The sequence below is a fragment of the Ictalurus punctatus genome, unplaced genomic scaffold, assembly GCF_001660625.3.
Source record: "Ictalurus punctatus breed USDA103 unplaced genomic scaffold, Coco_2.0 Super-Scaffold_100046, whole genome shotgun sequence".
Taxonomy (NCBI): domain Eukaryota; kingdom Metazoa; phylum Chordata; class Actinopteri; order Siluriformes; family Ictaluridae; genus Ictalurus; species Ictalurus punctatus.
The window spans coordinates 1420031-1438885 of NW_026521087.1; the positions used below are offsets into that span (position 1 = coordinate 1420031).

Consider the following 18855-nt stretch of genomic DNA (forward strand, 5'->3'; position numbering starts at 1 on the left):
TCTCAGACTGGGCAGTTATTGACAGAGTGAATTCATTGTTTTAAATAGAATCAAAAATAACATCGACCTATTTGCTAATCACATTTCGATTAGCTTGCTTATTAATTACACTGCGCATGCGTGGACTGGACTGCCTCCTCAAAAGCTAGCACCGCTAGCATATTTGTATAATATTAACATTAATATTGAACCAGAGGAGTGAATAAAAAAAGTTATAAAATGTTATTTCTCACTTCTTCTCGTCTTGTCACAGAACCGAATAAACTCACTTTGGTTTGGGTCCAAACGGGCCAGAACTAACACTAGCATTAACACTGCTTTCTGCTCTTCACTTCGACTTCTCGCGCTCGCGGTGACGTCACCAACGTAACGGACGTTGACGTAAATTTGAATCTTTGAGGAGAAAATAAAATAAAATAAACCCAAATATTATTTCATAAAAAGCTTCATTATCCTCTTCTTCTTAAACACGATAGAGGATAATATATACAAATACATAAAAAAAACAGCTTTATCATTATTTTAAATCAAATCCACTTTAAAAGTGCTCCTTTCTAATTACATTTTAATTAAAAATATACTTCATCTTACTCTTGTTTAATTTAATTTTTTAAAATTAATATTTAATTAATCAATGATTATAGACAAGTTGAGGTTTCACGTTCTTTGTGCTTTATTATCATAAATATACACTTTGTTTAAACTTTTGAGTTTGGACACAAAATATAAACATTCCTCATGAATCCAGAACATTCATTTGTTTATTATTTAGAAAGTAATAATTAAACAGCTGAATAAAATCATCAGATTAATCACTTGCAACATTTAGGATATGAATTTCTTGTATTAAGTGAGGTTTTTAATTATACACAGATATACATAGATTTTATTTATTTGTAGTTTTCATATTTGACTCAGAACATTACACTACATTTATTTAATCAACTATTTATCAAGTTGTTTTTAAAAAAAATATTTATCTGAATGATTACCATGTAGTGTAGGCTCTCAGTCACACTGTGGTCTCAGGAGTAGAGGAGGTTGATTTTGGTTCCTTGGACAGCGACGCGACTCCGGCCTGCAATCTCACCTGCTATTTCCAGAGCTCCAGCAATCATGGACTATCAGGGAACACACGACTGCAGAGATGAAGAACAGAACACACACTTGCCTTCATTTATACTAAATAATAAAGCTACATGAAAAAAATACATGGTACAACCCAAAGTCACATTCTTCTGTTATCATTCCATATCTTCCATGTGTCAGTCCAGAATTTCACCATTTTGTGATCACAGAAATTAACGCAAAATCAAGAAACTCCACAATATTCAGAGGAGCTTCCACTTTTTCAAAGTTACTGCAGATTTGGGCCAAAACGTGTCATGGCACGTCATCACCACAACAGGCCTTCAGCACAGGTTACTCTACGTCCTGAACAAGTGCAGACCCGGATACAAGTTACGTTCACGTTCATGGGACAATTCACATTCACAGTTCCAGTGTAACTGAACTCGGACCACCTTCTACAGGTAGTCTCGGGTTCGGTACCGCAGTGCACTTCCCAGTGCACATTACGACGGTCACATTACCAACTTTTCATGCAAACTGCTCTGTTTTGGACTAAACTTCCAGTGTGGAAGCCCACTAGAACAGCTACACTGCAGAATTTTTCTGTCTAAAAATTAACAAATTTCAGGTTTTGTAGCTCTTCTTTGATAAATGACAAGATGGTAATATCATAAACATATATAAGTAACATATTGTCACTACATGATGCGGAAATACAAGTTCATGCATTCGTCACCTCTAGATTAGATTACTGTAATGTCTTACTGTCTGGATGTCCCAGTAGGAAAGAATCGGAGAGGGGAAAATCTTAGCGGTGAGACCGAAGCAACTAAAAGAATATGAGGTGACACTTGAAAGAGAGGAGGAAATAGAAAGCCTAATGGCCGGACTGATAATTAAAGGCATAAACTGCGAAGTGAAAAGACTACACAACAGGGATTATGTGGTCTCCTTCATGCATCTGCCGGTTTATTTGGATGATGAGGTCATTGTTCAAAAGCTGGGGGGATGGGGAGTAACCCCCGTGTCAAAAATAAAAAGGAGAATGTATCCGGGCACAAACATCGAGGACGGGACCAGATTTGTCAAAACAAGGTTCCCGAGAGAGGTGACGTCCTTTCCGTATAGCACGAAGATGGAAACGGCAGAAGGACCGCAGTACTTCCGGGTGATGCACAGTCACCAGGTGAAAACTCGTCGTCTGTGCATGAGCCCGGATCATGTGGCGAAGGACTGCCCTAATTTAAAGTGCTATAAATGCGAGGAGAGGGGGCACTTTGCAAGAGACTGCAACACGGTGAAGTGCCCGGATTGCAGAAAGTATTTAAACAAGTGTGAATGCTGGATGGAGAGCGAGGAGGGAGGAGAAGAGGAGCAGATGAACGGGCAGAGGCATGGAGGAGACGGCGAGAAGGAACAAGGAGAGGAAACCAGAGGAACACAGGTCAGAGACAACAGAAAACACAGAAAATGGAGAACAGATGGATGAATGCGACAAACAGAATGTGCAAATAGAAAGAGAGTGAGAAAGCTGGACTCAAATAGAAATGACTGAAACTTTGGAAAGTGCATTGGACAGAGCAGAACATAAAGAAGAAAAGAGTAATGAACAATGTGCTGAAAATGAAAGTGAAGAGGGGGAAGAAATGGAGGATAAAATACTGAAAACTATGAAAAGAAGACGATCGATAAAGGTTATGCCAAGCTTGGAAGCTGCCAGAAAAAAAGTGATTAAAAAAGATGTGCTTAAACATGAAAACAGATATGAGTGTCTAAAGGACTTGGAGGGGATAGACTGATAAGATGAGTCTGATGTACATCTTCCTTTGTTGTATGGTTTTAAGAATTGTTACATTTAATGCAAGAGGACTTTTAAATGTAAACAAATTTGAAAAAGTGAAAGAAATGTGTAAAGGGGAAGATGTGATGTACTACAAGAAACTAACTGGAGGAATGGGTATATACGTCAAATAAGGAAAAAATGGAATGGGGAAATATTTTATAACAATGGCGATGATAAGTTTGGCAGAGGAGTAGCAATACTGATAAAAGATAATAGAGACATAAAATGTAAAATAATGTATAAGGACACATTTGGGAAATGTATGGCGGTAGAGATGGAATATGAAGAGAGGAAAGTGGTGGTGGTCAACGTACATGCACCAACAGGGGAGCAGGAGAAGAGAGAGTATTTTAAGTTCTTAAGGGAGTTTTTAAAGAAGCACAATCAAGTTATTATAATGGGGGATTTTAATACAGTGTTTAGTAAATTGGATATGGCTGAAGGAATGGTTTTTAAAACTGACACTGGGAGAAAAGAGCTAAAATCACTGATGGACGAAAATAACATGATTGATATATGGAGAGAAAGGAATGAAAAGAAAAAAGAATACTCAAGGAGGCAGATAGTCAGGAATTTTATGTGCAAAACAAGAATTGACTTTGTTTTATGTACAAGGAACATAGAAGGTTTTATAGAAGGGATGAGGTATAAGGAAACAAGCCTAAGTGATCATAAGCCACTTTTTATGCAAATAGACTGGAGTACAGTGAAAAGAGGGCCAGGGGTATGGGTCTTAAACACAGCGGTTTTAAAGAATGAAGAATATGTTGTAAAGATAAAAGATTTCATTGAAAACGAAAAAGAAAATGGTATGTATGTGGAAGATAAAAGAATATGGTGGGAAAATGTGTAGTATGCAGTGAAAAAATCTACAATAAAATATTGCAGACAAATGCAGAAAAGCAAAAGAATAAGGAAAGAGAAACAAGGGAACGATGGGGAAAAGAATTAAATGAGAAAGAAAAAGATATACAAAAATTAAAAGAAATAGAGGAAGAATTGAAAGAAATGGAAGAAAATAAATATCAAGGGGCGAGGTTGTGAAGTAAAGCAAAGTATATGGTGGAAGGAGAAAAGTGCACAAAATTATTTTTTGATCTGGAAAGGAGAAAAGGGAAAGCTGAAACAATAAAAGGAATAAAAAGAGAAAATGGAGAGGTAGTAGAAAAAAATGAGTAAATTCTGAAAGAAATAAAAGCATATTATGAAAAGCTATTTAATTCAGAGGGAGTAAAAGAAGATGAAAAAGCATTTTTATTGAAGCAAATAAAAACAAAAGTAAGGGAGGAAGATAAAAAAAGAATGTAATCAGGACATAAGAGAGGAAGAGATTGAAAAAGCTATAACCAAATTAAATAGAAACAAAAGTCCAGGGATAGATGGTTTGGGGAGCGAGTTTTATATTGTTTTTAAGGATTTTTTAACTAGCACCATGAAAGAAGTGTTTGATGAGGTTTTTAAGAAAGGAGAGATGAGCCAAAGAATGGGAATGGGGTTGATCAAGTTGGTATATAAAAGAAAAGGAGAAAGGGTAGACTGAACTAACTACAAACCGATTACAATGCTCAACACTGATTTAAAGATTTTAGCAAAAATTTTAGCCAACAGATTAAAAGAAGTAATGCCAAGCATAATTAAAACAAATCAAGTGTACAGGGTAAAAGGAAAAGACATAGCAGACACAACGTTAAGCATACAAGATATGATCAGATACATGAAAATGAAAAACAAAGAAGGCTATGTAATTAGTTTAGATTTTGAAAAAGCTTTTGACAGGGTAGAACATGATTATTTATTTGGAATTTTAAAAAGTTTTGGTTTCGGAAAGAATTTTATTGAATGGATTAAAATTTTATACAGAGGCGCAATAACGAGAATAAAATGCAATGGGTTTTTAACACAGTGTTTTAAAATCCAAAGGTCTATAAGACAAGGATGTCCATTATCAGCTCTTTTATATTCACTCATATCAGAACCACTAGGGCTAGCCATACAACAAGAAGGAGCAATAAAAGGAATAGGTGTTGAAGGAAATAAAGAAAAGGATAAAATATTTCAATATGCGGATGATACTGCAGTGATAGTAAAAGAAATGGAGAGTGTTAAAAAGGTCATGGAAATCGTACAGATGTTCTATAAGGGCTCAGGAGGTAAGGTAAATTTAGAAAAAACAGTGTATATGAGATTTGCAGGGGTCACAGTTTTAACAGATTATTTTACTTTCAAAGAAACAAAAGAAATAAAGATCTTAGGTGTTTTAATTGGGAAGGATGAAAAGAAAGCACGGGAAACCATGTGGGAAGGCATATTAAGAGGTATTGAAAAAAAAACTGACTTTTTGGAAACTGAGGACTCTTAATTTAAAAGGGAAGGTTTTAATCTTAAATGTGTTGATGGTTTCCAAGTTATGGTATACTTTATATGTGTCATCTATGCCATTGTGGGCGGAACGAAGGCTGAAGAAATGTCTTTTTAGACTTTTTATGGGACAGAAAGCCACCAAGAATCGCGTACAATACTTTAATAGGTGCGGTGGAAAGGGGAGGTTTGGGCTTAATGGATGCTGAGCAAAGGAAAAACAGTTTGAGAGTGAAAATAATAAAAAAGTATATGGATGATGAAAATAAAGCAGCATGGAAAAAAACAATGGAATATTTTATAAACAAATGTGGGAATTTTAATTTGGGACATAATATTTTATGGATGAAAACAAAGAATTGGATGATGGAAGGGTTACCAGAATTTTATAAGGAAATGGTGGGCGCCTGTGGGAAATTTTTAACCAATGTACATTTTAAGCCCCGAGGCAGAGAGAACATTTTAAATCAGCCTTTATTCTTAAACAACAGCATTTTAAATCAAGGAAAGGAGATTTCTTTTTAAGAAATGGTGGGAGGTGGGAATCACAAGGGTTAGGGATGTTTTATATGAATTTAAAGAAGGCTTTTTACCTGTACAGTGCATAATAGATGCAATGGAGGAGGCGAAAGAGGATTTTAGCAGACAAGAAATAATAAATAAGTACGATGTCATCAAAAAAGGAATACCTAAAGAGTGGATAAAGAGAATTGAAAACATGGAGGAGGGGGAACAGGAAGAGAGGTCTATGTGAAGGTGGGAGAAAAACTGGCTGATTTTAAAGAATGTACAGTGAAAATGTTTTATAGCCTTTTTAGAGATGGAGTTTTTAAAAAACCGATTGTAAATGAGTACTGGCAAAAGAAATTCAATGACCTTCGAGAAGAAAGCATATGGAATAACATGAAAGGGACGATCGTAGAAACAAAATTAGAGAACCTACAGTATTTTATCAGACATAAAGTAATATTTACAGACTTCCTACTAAACAAAATAGGAATGGAGCAAAAAGCAATATGTAAAGTATGTAACGATGATGAAGAAGGGTTTTTACATTTGTTTTTACACTGCAAAGAGTTGAAAGACTTTAATGTGAAATGGAAGAAAATAATTGAACATCTGAAAGGGGAAAAAAATGAGATAGACAAGGAATGGAATAAAGTCGTCGTGTTAGGAGTGGATAAAAAGTGTGAAAACAATAAACTGATCAATCTGCTTGTGATGTTGTTAAAAAGTGCAATATGGGAAAGAAGGGTTGTGGCAAAAAGAGAAAAAATTGTAATGGATGTAGAGTGTGTTTTTAAAAGAAAAGTGGAAAAATATATAGAATGTTTGTTTTTCTATTTTAAACAAGAAGATAAAATGGATGAATTTTATAACGTTTTTACGCCAGAGGAATGTAAGGTTTTTGACGATTTACAATGGAAAGTACCAGGATAACAAGGGTAATTTTTTATCATATTAGGAATATAAGTGTTATTCATTTTTTTAAAGGATTGACTGTGTTTTAAACTGATTACAATGGATGTAAATAATAAATGTTTGTAAAGTTAGGATTTATTGTTAAAAAATAATGTACATTCTGATGTATTTTAATGGGAAAAAATATTTATGCTGTAATGTTTTTAATTTAAAAAAAAAAACAACAACAAAAAAACAAAGCCTGATCTCATCTGACCTCGGAAGCAAAGCAGAGTTGGGCCTGGTTAGTACTTGGTTGGGAGACTGAATGGGAATACTAGGTGCTGTAAACTTTTTATTTGGATCAGTGTTTTCATGACCTCTGCACAACATCCTCTTTTGGGATTAAGATTGGATACAGGTTTGAAGGGGACCCAATCAATCAGTCAGTCAGTCAGTCAGTCATTCAGTCTTTTGATTACACTATTTAAATAGGCCCCATTTGGGGTCAGCTTTCGCTTACGGCCATACCAATCTGACAAAGCCTGATCTCATCTGACCTCGGAAGCAAAGCAGAGTTGGGCCTGGTTAGTACATGTTTGGGAGACTGACTGGGAATACTAGGTGCTGTAAACTTTTTATTTGGATGAGTGTTTTCATGACCTCTGTGCAACATCCTCTTTTGGGATTAAGATTGGATACAGGTTTGAAGGGGACCCAATCAATCAGTCAGTCAGTCAGTCAGTCTTTTGATTATACTATTTAAATAGGCCCCATTTAGGGTCAGCTTTCGCTTACGGCCATACCACTCTGACAGCGGTAGTGAGTAGCACCTGTGTAGTAGTGAGTTGGCTGCAGTTGGTGAGAGAGGCTCACCGAAATCTTTGGGCTTATTTGTTTGTGGTTAAATACCTAATTATTTTCATTAGTGTTTTTTTTTTGTTTGTTTGTTTGTTCCTCCCGGCAGCGCAGGCTGTTTGGGAGGAGCTTTTTGAGCCTAGTTTGCGTCTTTTGTTTGTTTGTTTGTTTGTTTTCTTTGTGTGTGTAAAATGGATGGCTTAAAGACAACGGATACGGCAATGGCGGATGAAATACGGCGTGGAAAAGAACTCGGAATGGAACAACGACCAAGAGATGATGACGGAAAAGGGAAGCTGTAAAAAAAGGAAGGCGGGAAGAGAATTTATATGAAGGAGGCAACCGTGACGGTGGATCTGGGGAATGTGGAGGAAGCCAGAGCGGCGGACATCATAAAAGCGGTGGCGGAGAAAATCGGGGAAGGAAGAATCCTGGCGGTGAGACCTAAACAGAGGAAAGAATATGAGGTGACGCTCAAGAAAGAGGAAGACACGGAAGGCCTGTGCGACGGCCTGACAATCAGAGGCATAAAATGTGAAGTCACGCGGCTACACAATAGAGACTTTGTGGTGTCCTTCATGCACCTACCTGTTTACCTGGACGATGAAGTCATCATCCAAAAGCTGACGGGATGGGGAGTAACACCCATATCAAAAATAAAAAGGAGGCAATATCCCGGTACAAGCATCGAAGACGGGACTAGATACAGTGAGGGAAAAAAGTATTTGATCCCCTGCTGATTTTGTACGTTTGCCCACTGACAAAGAAATGATCAGTCTATAATTTTAATGGTAGTTGTATTTGAACAGTGAGAGACAGAATAACAACAAAAAAATCCAGAAAAACGCATGTCAAAAAATTTATAAATTGATTCGCATTTTAATGAGGGAAATAAGTATTTGACCCCCTCTCAATCAGAAAGATTTCTGGCTCCCAGGTGTCTTTTATACAGGTAACGAGCTGAGATTAGGAGCACATTCTTAAAGGGAGTGCTCCTAATATCAGTTTGTTACCTGTATAAAAGACACCTGTCCACAGAAGCAATCAATCAATCAGATTCCAAACTCTCCACCATGGCCAAGACCAAAGAGCTCTCCAAGGATGTCAGGGACAAGACTGTAGACCTACACAAGTCTGGAATGGGCTACAAGACCATTGCCAAGCAGCTTGATGAGAAGGGGACAACAGTTGGTGCGATTATTCGCAAATGGAAGAAGCACAAAAGAACTGTCAATCTCCCTCGGCCTGGGGCTCCATGCAAGATCTCACCTCGTGGAGTTGCATTGATCATGAGAACAGTGAGGAATCAGCCCAGAACTACACGGGAGGATCTTGTCAATGATCTCAAGGCAGCTGGGACCATAGTCACCAAGAAAACAATTGGTAACACACTACGCTGTGAAGGACTGAAATCCTGCAGCGCGCGCAAGGTCCGCTGCTCAAGAAAGCACATATACATGCCCGTCTGAAGTTTGCCAATGAACATCTGAATGATTCAGAGGACAACTGGGTGAAAGTGTTGAGGTCAGATGAGACCAAAATGGAGCTCTTTGGCATCAACTCAACTCGCCGTGTTTGGAGGAGGAGGAATGCTGCCTATGACCCCTGGAACACCATCCCCACCGTCAAACATGGAGGTGGAAACATTATGCTTTGGGGTTTTATTTCTGCTAAGGGGACAGGACAACTTCACCGCATCAAAGGGACGATGGACGGGGCCATGTACCGTCAAATCTTGGGTGAAAACCTCCTTCCCTCAGCCAGGGCATTGAAAATGGGTCGTGGATGGGTATTCCAGCATGACAATGACCCAAAACACACGGCCAAGGCAACAAAGGAGTGGCTCAAGAAGAAGCACATTAAGGTCCTGGAGTGGCCTAGCCAGTCTCCAGACCTTAATCCCATAGAAAATCTGTGGAGGGAGCTGAAGGTTCGAGTTGCCAAACGTTAGCCTTGAAACCTTAATGATTTGGAGAAGATCTGCAAAGAGGAGTGGGACAAAATCCCTCCTGAGATGTGTGCAAACCTGGTGGCCAACTACAAGAAACGTCTGACCACTGTGATTGCCAACAAGGGTTTTTAAACCAAGTACTAAGTCATGTTTTGCAGAGGGGTCAAATACTTATTTCCTTCATTAAAATGCAAATCAATTTATAACATTTTTGACGTGCGCTTTTCTGGATTATTTTTTTGTTATTCTGTCTCTCACTGTTCAAATAAATCTACCATTAAAATTATAGACTGATCATTTCTTTGTCAGTGGGCAAACGTACAAAATCAGCAGGGGATCAAATACTTTTTTCCCTCACTGTATGTAAAAACAAGGTTCCCGAAAGAGGTGACGTCGCTCCCATACAGCACCAAGCTGGAAACCGCAGAAGGACCTCAGTACTTCCGGGTAATGCACAGCCTGCAGGTGAAGACATGTCGGCTGTGTCTGAGCCCGGACTATCTGGTCAAGGACTGCCCCAGCTTCACGTGCGAGGAGAGGGGACACTTCGCAAGAGACTGCAAAACGGTGAAGTGCCCGGACTGCGACAGACACCTAAACAAGTGTGAATGCTGGATGGAGAGCGAGGAGCGAAACGAGGAACAGGTGAACGGACAGAAGCAAGGAGGAGACGATGAGAGGGAACAAGAGGAGCAAGCCGGAGAAACGCGGATCGATGATGCATCTGAAGACACGGAGCACGGTGAGCAGATGGACGAGGGCGACAGACAAAATGCACAACAGGAGCGACAGGCAGCAACCTGGACACCAGTTGACATCACTGAAACCCTGGAAAACGCGCTGGATGGGACAGAACAAAAAGAGGAAAGCAGGAGCCAGCAAAGTGCTGAAAATGAAAGTGAGGAGGGGGAAGAAATGGACGACAAACTACTAAAAACAATAAAAAGGAGGCGATTAATAAAGGTTTTGCCAAGTTTGACAGCTGCTAGGAAAAGAGTGATTAAAAAAGACGTGTTGAAGCATGGAAACAGATATGAGTGTCTGAAGGACTTGGAGGGGATAGACTGAAACGATGGGTATGATGTACATCTTTCTTTGTTGCATGGTCTTAAGACTAGTTACATTTAATGCGAGAGGGTTGTTAAATGTAAGCAAATTCGAAAAAGTCAAAGAAAAGTGTAAACTGGAGGACGTAATTGTTTTACAAGAAACAAACTGGAGAGATGGGTTCATAAGCGAAGTGAGGAAAAGATGGAATGGAGAAATATTTTATAGTAATGGTGACGATAAATTCGGGAGGGGGGTAGCAATATTGATAAAAAATAATAGAGATATAAAATGTAAAATGATATATAAGGACATATTTGGGAAATGCATGGTGGTGGAACTAGAACAAGAAAGAGAAAAGTGGTGGTGGTTAACGTGCACGCACCAACGGGGGAACAGGAGAAGAGGGAGTATTTTAAGTTCTTAAGTTGAGTTCCTAAAAAATCACACTAAGGTTATTATAATGGGGGATTTTAACACGGTATTTAGCAAATTGGATATGGCGGAAGGGATGGTTTTTAAAACAGACACAGGGAGAAAAGAATTAAAATTATTAATGGACGAAAACAATATGATCGACATTTGGAGGGAAAGAAATGAGAAAAAAAAAGAATACTCAAGGAGGCAGATAGTTGGGAATTTTATGTGTAAGACAAGGATTGATTTTATTTTATGCACGAGAAACACAGAAAGATTTATAGAAGGGATAAAGTACGAAGAAACAAGTTTAAGCGATCATAAGCCCCTGTTCGTACACATAGATTGGAGGGTAGTCAAAAGAGGGCCAGGGGTATGGGTTTTAAATACAGCGATTTTAAAGAATGAAGAGTATATTGAAAAAATAAAAGAGATAATGGAAAACGAAAAAGAAAACGGGATGTTCATAGAAGATAAAAGAATATGGTGGGAAAATGTAAAATATGAAGTAAAGAAATTTACAATAAAATATTGTACGCTTATACAGAAAAGGAAAAAGGATAAGAAAAGAGAAATAAGGGAACGGTGGGAGAAGGAAAAAGATGTACAGAAATTGAAAGCGATAGAAGAAGAATTGCAGGAAATAGAAGAAAGTAAATATCAAGGCGCAAGGTTAAGAAGTAAAGCAAAGTATATGGTGGAGGGGGAAAAATGCACAAAATTCTTCTTCGATTTAGAAAGAAGGAAGGGAAAAGCCGAGACAATAAAAGGAATTAAAGGGGAGAATGGGAAAGTAGTAGAGGAAAATGAGGAAATTCTAAAAGAAGTTAAAGTATATTACGAGAAACTATTTAGCTCAGAGGGAGTAGGAGAAAAGGAGAAGGGATTTTTATTAAATCAAATAGAAGCAAGGGTAGGAGAGGAAGAAAAAAATGAATGTGACAAAGAAATAAGGGAGGAAGAAATAGAAAAAGCCATAGCACAACTAAATAGAAAGAAAAGCCCGGGAATAGATGTATTGGGGGGTGAGTTTTATATTGTTTTTAAGGATGTTTTAACCAGCAATTTGAAAAATGTATACGATGAGATATTTAAGAAAGGGAAAATAAACAAAAGAATGGGAATGGGAGTGGTAAAGTTGATATATAAAAGAAAAGGGGAAAGAGAAGATTTAAGAAACTATAGACCGATCACAATGCTTAATACTGACTTAAAGATTTTAGCGAAAATTTTAGCAAATAGACTAAAAGAAGTAATGCCAGCCATAATTAGAACGAATCAGGTATATGGGGTAAAGGGGAAGGATATAGCGGACACAACGCTAAGTATACAAGATAAAATAAGATATATGAAGATGAAAAAGAAAGAAGGATATGTAGTTAGCATAGATTTTGAGAAAGCTTTTGACAGGGTCGATCACGATTATTTATTTGGGATTTTAAAAAGTTTTGGCTTCGGGGAAAATTTTATCGAATGGATCAAAATTTTATATAGAGGGGCAACAACAAGAATAAAGTGCAATGGTTTTTTAACACAGTGTTTTAAAATTCAAAGATCGATAAGACAGGGATGCCCACTATCAGCGCTTTTATACTCACTTATCTCAGAGCCACTGGGTCTAGCAATGAAACAAGAATGTACGATAAAAGGAGTCGGGGTTGAAGGAGGGAAAGAAAAAGAGACAATATTTCAATACGCGGACGACACAACGCTAATAGTGAAAGATAAGGAGAGCGTCAAGAAAGCAATGGAAGTCGTACAAATGTTTTGTAAGGGCTCAGGGGGTAAGATCAATGTAGACAAAACAGTGTACATGAGATTCGGAGGGGCCGTAGATCTAACAGATTACTTTGCTTTTAAAGAAACAAATGAAATAAAGATCTTGGGCGTTTTAATCGGAAAGGATGAAAGGAAGGCAGGAGAAACCATGTGGGAGGGTATTTTAGGAAATATCGAAAGGAAGCTGGCTTTCTGGAAACTGAGGACTCTCAGTTTGAAAGGGAAGGTTTTAATTCTGAATGTGTTGATGGCGTCGAAATTATGGTACACCCTATATGTGTCATCCTTGCCTTTGTGGGCAGAACAAAGGCTCAAGAAATGTGTTTTAGACTTTTTATGGGATAAAAAACCGTCAAGAATCGCATATAACACCTTGATAGGAGCGGTGGAAAGGGGAGGTCTAGGGTTGGTGGATATCGGGCAAAAGAAAAACAGCTTAAGAGTAAAAATAATTAAAAAAATATATGGATGACGAGAACGATACAGCATGGAAAAAAACAATGGGGTATTTTTTAAATAAATGCGGGAATTTTAACTTGGGGGAGGACATTTTATGCATGAAGATGAAGAACTGGATGGCGGAAGGGCTACCGGACTTTTATAAAGAAATGATGGGCGCATGGGGGAAATTTCTAACCACTGTGCACTTTGAGCCCCGAGGCAGAGAGAACATCCTGAACCAGCCCCTGTTTTTAAACAACAGAGTTTTAAAGCAAGGAAAAGAGATCTTTTTTAGAAAGTGGTGGGAGGTGGGAATTACAAGGGTAAGGGACATTTTATATGAGTTTAAAGAAGGGTTCCTACCGGTACAATGCATAATAGATGCAATGGAGGAAGCAAAGGAAGACTTCAGCACGCAGGAAATTATCAACAAATATGAGGTAATCAAGAATGCAATACTTGAAGGAGTGGATAGAAAGAATAGAAAACATGGCGGAGGGAACGGGAAGGGAGTTTTACGTGAAGGTGGGGGAAAAATGTTTTGATTTCAAACTCTGTACAGTGAAAATGTTTTATAGTTTTTTTAGAGACGGAATTTTTAAAATACCAATAGCAAATGAGTACTGGCTGAAGAAGTTTGACGACCTAGAGGAAAACGACTTATGGGGTAACATGAGAGGGACGCTTGTAGAGACAAAGCTGGAAAACCTTGAATATTTTATTAGGCACAGAGTAGTATTCACAGACGCTTTTTTAAATAAATTAGGAATGGAGCAAACGCCAATATGCAAAGTATGTCATGATGATGAGGAAGGTTTTTTACATTTGTTTTCACGCTGCAAAGGGCTGGAAGGAGCGAACGCGAAATGTCGAGAGATAATTGGGCACCTGAAGGGAGAAAAAAATGTGAGAGATTTTGAATGGAATAAGATTGTCATGTTGGGAGTTGATAAAAAGAGCAAGAACAATAAACTGATTAATCTGCTCGTCATGCTGTTCAAAAGTGCAACATGGGAAAGAAGGGTCGTGACAAAGAGGGAAGGAATTGTATTGGATGTCGAGCGTGTTTTTAAAAGAAAAGTAGAAAAATACGTTGAATGTCTGTTTCTCTATTTTAAGCAAGAAGACAAAATGGACGAATTTTATAACGTTTTTACGCCTGAGGTATGCAAGGTTTTTGATGACTTACAGTGGAAAGTGCCAAGATAACAAGGGTAATTTTAATTATACGAGTGTTATTTATTGTTTTAGAGGATGACTGTGTTTTAATTTAAACATAATACTGAGTGTAAATACTAAATGTTTTATATGGAGTTAGGTTTTATGTGTAAAAATAATGTACATTCTAATATTTTAAGATGAAAATGTATTTATATTGTAACATATTTTCTTGATGGAATTTTTTTGAATACTTTCAATAAAAAAAAAATGTAAAAAAACAAAGCCTGATCTCATCTGACCTCGGAAGCAAAGTCGGGCCTGGTTAGTACTTGGTTGGGAGACTGACTGGGAATACTAGGTGCTGTAAGCTTTTTATTTGGATCAGTGTTTTCATGACCTCTGCACAACATCCTCTATGGGAATTAAGATTGGATACAGGTTTGAAGGGGACCCAATCAATCAATCAATCAGTCAGTCAGTCAGTCTTTTGATTACACTATTTAAATAGGCCCCATTTGGGGTCAGCTTTCGCTTACGGCCATACCACTCTGACAAAGCCTGATCTCATCTGACCTCGGAAGCAAAGCAGAGTTGGGCCTGGTTAGTACTTGGTTGGGAGACTGACTGGGAATACTAGGTGCTGTAAGCTTTTAATTTGGATCAGTGTTTTCATGACCTCTGCACAACCTCCTCTCTTGGGATTAAGATTGGATACAGGTTTGAAGGGGACCCAATCAATCAATCAATCAATCAATCAATCAATCAGTCAGTCTTTTGATTACACTATTTAAATAGGCCCCATTTGGGGTCAGCTTTCGCTTACGGCCATACCACTCTGACAAAGCCTGATCTCGTCTGACCTCGGAAGCAAAGCAGAGTTGGGCCTGGTTAGTACTTGGTTGGGAGACGGACTGGGAATACTAGGTGCTGTAAGCTTTTAATTTGGATCAGTGTTTTCATGACCTCTGCAGAACATCCTCTCTTGGGATTAAGATTGGATACAGGTTTGAAGGGGACTCACTCACTCACTCACTCACTCACTCACTCACTCACTCAGTCACTCAGTCAGTCAGTCAGTCAGTCAGTCAGTCGATTACACTATTTAAATAGGCCACGCCACGGGAGGCGACTTCGAGCCCTAACAAAATCACTAGCCTCAAAACAGCCACACAGGCCCGCTTAAGCTTAGGGCCTGGCGCGTCTCCCGCATTACACTGCGACGGGCTGGAAGACAGGCCTAACAGACACCACATAGCGACAAAAAGAAAATCTCAATGGACACTGACGCCCCGGAGAAAATTCCTCATTATCGGGGACTCCAATCTGTCCAGAATACCACCTTTTAAGAACCCCGACCTACAGATTGAGAGCTATCCGGGGGCCAAATTCGCACATGTAAAACAGATGCTTGACAAAAACACAGTCTCTACGGACACAGAACACGTCATTTTTTCATTGGGCATAAATGGCAGAACCAATAACGTTAACGAAACGGCCATCAAGGGGCTTCAAGGGCTATTGAGAACGGCCAAAGAAAAATTCCCTCGGGCGGAAATCTGGGTGCCGGTGGTGAATTTTTCTCCTGAGCTCCCGCCCAACGAACAAATACATCTTGATACCCTTAACGCCTACATCACGAGAAACCTCAAACACATTCCGGCCCTACCCAGCTTTGAATTTCAAACCAAAGGTGACCTGATTCATTGGACGGCGGACACGGCCGGTAGCATGCTCCAGCACTGGCTGCAATATTTAAATTAAATCTCCCCATAAGCCTGCATATACAGGAAGGGAATAGAAATGTCATCGTCCTATCAAAAAAATTCCACATCACTTCCTGTCAACTTAGCCTCCTTAATAAAGGCCTAACATTTATTCCATCGGGCACAACGGGCATGAAGCAACAGGTAATACAAACACGATTCGACCTACAGCAATACCATAGAAGACTAAAATTAGCAGCCTATTTCCATAATGACACACAAAAAGAACCACCTCCATTCACACCTAAATCTGATTGGACCCCGCCGACAGATAAACTACCCGCAGAACTTCTGAAGCTATTTGAGACGGACTTAAAACTTTTTAAAAATCATTTCAGGCCACCCCGAGAAGAACCGAACCTCACTCCGGGGGAGATTGATGCTCTCAGGAAACTGCAGAGTAACAAACAGATCATTTTAAAACCGGCAGACAAAGGGAGTGCCATAGTCATTATGGATCGGGAACAATATTTATGGGAGGGGTACAAACAATTAAATGACCCTAAATATTATAGGAAATTGAAAGAACCAGTCTACCTAGACACCATACTGATGGTAAAAGAAATAATACAAAGTCTTTACACAAAAAAATACATTAACGCAAAACAAAAATCCTACCTGCTGGGGAATTTAGAACCGAGGAGCAGGAGGTTTTACATGCTCCCGAAAATACATAAGGACCGAGCAAAATGGAGCAGGCCCTATGAAATTCCCCCAGGAAGACCCATAGTCTCAGACTGTGGTAGCGAGACCTACTACACTGCCGAATTCCTGGATTATTATTTAAATCCCCTTTCTATGGGCCACCCCAGTTACATTAAGGATACATACGATTTTGTACACAAGGTGAAAGGACTAAAAATCCCGCCGAAAGCCATCCTTTTCACCATGGACATAGATAGCCTATACACAAACATCGACATCGGAGATGGAATTCAGGCGATAAAAAATATACTTAAAAAACACCCGGACGCCTCTAGGCCTGACGAGGAACTCATCCGACTTTTAGACATCAATTTAAACAGAAATGACTTTGAGTTCAACGGGGAATTTTTCCTACAAATAAAAGGCACGGCGATGGGCAAGAAGTTCGCCCCGGCCTACGCCAACATTTTTATGGCAGAGTGGGAGGCTTCGGCTTTGGCCGAATGCCACAGAAGGCCCCTTCACTACTTTAGATATCTGGATGATATCTGGGGAGTGTGGACCCACTTTGAGGATGAGTTCAGGGATTTCGACGTCTCTTTAAATAACCACAATCCGTCTATTACACTTAAATCCACTATTAGATATGAGTCGGTGGACTTTCTAGACACCACTACGTACAAAGGCCCTGATTTTAATTCGTCACACAAACTGGACATTAAAGTATTCTTCAAGGAGACCGACATGCATGCCCTATTGCATAAAAGGAGCTTCCACCCCAAACACACCTATTCCGGCCTAGTCAAGTCGCAACTCCTCAGGTTTAGCCGCATATGCACCCAGGAACGAGACTTCAGAGAAGCGACACGAATCCTCTTCGGAGCACTCAAACCACGAGGATACAGCAGGTCATTCCTTAGAAAAATCTTGAAATCGTACCTGACCAAAGGGACCCAGACGGAGGGCACCGTCGTGCCCTTTGTCCTGACGTACTCGTCGGCCGCGGTGAAACTGACCAGGGGGGTTAGGTCCAACTTCCAAAACCTGTTGGGACAGACACAGATTTTCAAAAACCACAAGGTCATTGCAGCGTTCCGGAAGAACAAAAATCTGCATGACTATTTGATCAGAGCTAAAGTTCGGCCCTCCACGATGCTAAACCCAAGCATCACGGGCAATATTTTTTCCAAAGAGAATACGTCCTAAACAGGAGCACAAAGGAAGTCTTCCCTACTCACCGATCGGGCACCGTACACACTAAAAATGCGGTGTACCTAATCACCTGCAAAAAGTGTTGCACACAATACGTGGGTGAGACGGGAAACACCATTCTGGTCAGAATGACCCAACACAAACACAACATCCTGAAAGGAAAAGAAAAGAATACCTACCTGGTCCAACACTTTCTGGAGCACGGATGGGACTCATTCAGCGTCACGGTCCTGCAGGCCAACCCGTTGTGGTCTGTGCTTCAGAGAAAAAGAGCAGAAAAGATCTGGATTAGGAAATTAGGTACTATACATCCCCAAGGCCTTAATGTGAAGTGAATCCATTTGAGCGAACGACATAGATGGCCTGTGCACACAGGTTAGCGCCCACCCTCCTAAAAGCACTAACCCTAACCCTAACCTTAACCCTAAAACTTAACCCTAACCTTAAACTTAAAACCTAACCCTAACCCTAAAACCTAACACTAAAACCTAACCCTAAACCTAATCCTAACCCTAAAACCTAACCCTAACCTTAACCGTAACCTTAACCCTAAAACCTAACCCTAACCCTAAAACTTAACCCTAACCCCAACCCTAACCCTAAAACCTAACCATAACCTTAACCTTAACACTAAAACCCTAACCCTAACCCTAACCTTAACCCTAACCCTAACCCTAACCCCCTAACCCTAACCCTAACCCCCTAACCCTAACCCTAACCGCTAACCCTAACCCCAACCCTAATCAGCCCGTGCCTCATGTTTGCAATTCGCTCTACTGTTCTTTTCCCTTCTGGTCGGCCTGTTCATAAGAATCATTATTTGATTAATCACAACTCCTGATAAGGACAAACACGGGCAAAGGCATACCTATGCCACCCCAGAATCCCTTGAAAGAAAAAGAAAAAAG

The 18855-nt window shown here is 39.4% G+C and overlaps 3 pseudogenes; all 3 read left to right on the forward strand.

Moving 5' to 3' along the window:
• Nucleotides 1-7190: 7190 nt before the first annotated feature.
• LOC128630228 (uncharacterized) lies at nt 7191-7309 on the forward strand (annotated as a pseudogene).
• A 7548-nt stretch (nt 7310-14857) lies between these two features.
• LOC124627328 (uncharacterized) lies at nt 14858-14976 on the forward strand (annotated as a pseudogene).
• Nucleotides 14977-15144: 168 nt separating this feature from the next.
• Nucleotides 15145-15263, forward strand: LOC124627317 (uncharacterized; annotated as a pseudogene).
• The last annotated feature ends 3592 nt before the right edge of the window (nt 15264-18855 follow it).